At 33.6% G+C, this 1904-nt stretch overlaps 1 non-coding gene across 1 annotated transcript; it reads left to right on the plus strand.

The window, feature by feature from the left end:
- The first annotated feature begins 1479 nt into the window (after positions 1-1479).
- Positions 1480-1550, plus strand: Trnag-gcc (transfer RNA glycine (anticodon GCC)). Its single transcript has one exon. It is a non-coding gene; the product is annotated as a tRNA-Gly (tRNA).
- The last annotated feature ends 354 nt before the right edge of the window (positions 1551-1904 follow it).

The raw sequence follows: 1904 nt of genomic DNA on the forward strand, positions 1-1904 counted from the left end.
CAGGTAAATAATTTCTTTGGCTCTTTTAAACGAGTATGTTTTTTCTCCATCTATTTGTACTAAGATGTTATTCTCTTTTTCTTTTTGGATCTCTCCCATTATCATATACTTTGTCTTTTCTTCATTTATTTTAAGTCCGAATTTTTTGGCTTCTGTTATTATGTTTTTCATTAACTTTTGTAGTTCTTTTTTGCTTGTTGCTAATAGCGTCAGATCATCTGCAAATGCTATGCATTGGTGGCCGTTTTTAAATATCGTTTCTTGCATGTTTATTCTGCTTTTCCTGATTATTCCTTCCAATGTTAGATTGAATGCCATTGTTGATAGTGGGTCTCCTTGTCGTAATCCTTGCTTGGTTTCAAACTTTTTGGATGTATACCCTTTCCAAGCTATTTCGTTTGTTGTGTTTTCCATCGTCATCTTTATCATCTTGACAATTTTACTTGGTGAATCTTTAGTATTAGATAATTATAGTTAGATTGCTCTCATACTATGGGTGCTGCATGCATTTTTATACCAGTTTTTATTTTCCCAAGGCACAGATAACGAAAGATCGATAATTGGTGCCCCATGTGAAAGTATCGCCCTTGCACAGGCAAACGAATGAATGAAAGCTGATTTCTTCTTACAGTGGCTTATCACTTGGTAAAGTTCTCAATGAAGTAAAGTGAATTTTTTTAAACAAATTCAAAATGTCACATTTTTTGTTCCAAAAACATATTTTTGTATGTTTTTGTGTCATTCTAAACAAAAAAGGTCTCATGTCATTTTTCTCAAAAGTTGATAATTCTTGAATTATACGATTTAAAATCCGAAAAATGCGAAAATACGCATTTTCGAGGTTTGAAAACTAACCTATGTAAAATATTATTTTTGAGGTAGCCAAGTGCCTAAATTGAAATTTAAACACACTAAGTTTTCACTCTAATGGCATATAGAACATCCCAAAAGAATGAAAACAATGAGAACCTTCTCTGGTTACACCTCCGAGGCTTCTACAATTTGCAAGCCATACGGATGCTGAGACTAAGGAAGATGAGGGAATTCTACAATTTACAATTCACGTCCCATCTGCTCAGCGCGGTAAAGTTCCAACGAGAATGGTTCTTTTCATACTCCACACAGAGTAAATGTGAATCAAATTGAAATTGAAAATGGTTATTCATTTTTGAAATTTAAACATTTAATTTCAAGTTTCTGAAGAGTAACCGTGGCTTATTTCCATTTAGACCGATGTTTTTTAATTGTTAATTATTCGCGCCCACTCGACTTTTAAGACGCGGCCATGCACTATATGATGCGTCTCTGTCGCACTATGTGATTGGCGTATTTAATTACCAGATTGGCAATAATCAATTGAATAAATAAATTATTAAATAAAAGATGTTGATAATAAATTATAAAATATTGATAAATTCAAGCATTTGTTGGGAATTTTTCATACGGGAGACAAACACCGCCTGAAGTTAAACGCTTATTGCATCGGTGGTTCACTGGTAGAATGCTCGCCTGCCACGCGGGCGGCCCGGGTTCGATTCCCGGCCGATGCAAAGAGCACTTTTTATTTTTTTTAATATTTATTAAATTTTATAAAGCTACATCCGTTAATTCACATAACAGAAATAGTATATTGTACAACAAGAGAGGAAAAAAGACATATTTCTCACGAGAGCAGAAGTTTGTTGGCACGAGGCGAGTGCCGCAAATCAAACGAGAGAGATATATGTCATTTTCTCTCGTGTTGTACACTGTACTTTTTTTATGGATGCGTTTTTGTCAAGAGTCAAACCTTCCAAATTAAATAATTTAGGTGCTTTTAGGTATATTGTATGCCTAAATTGAAATAAAATACATATATACACATAGGTATTTAATATTCTTAATATTTATACACAGTGGAACCT

This window comes from Diabrotica virgifera, chromosome 8, assembly GCF_917563875.1.
Source record: "Diabrotica virgifera virgifera chromosome 8, PGI_DIABVI_V3a".
NCBI classification, from domain to species: domain Eukaryota; kingdom Metazoa; phylum Arthropoda; class Insecta; order Coleoptera; family Chrysomelidae; genus Diabrotica; species Diabrotica virgifera.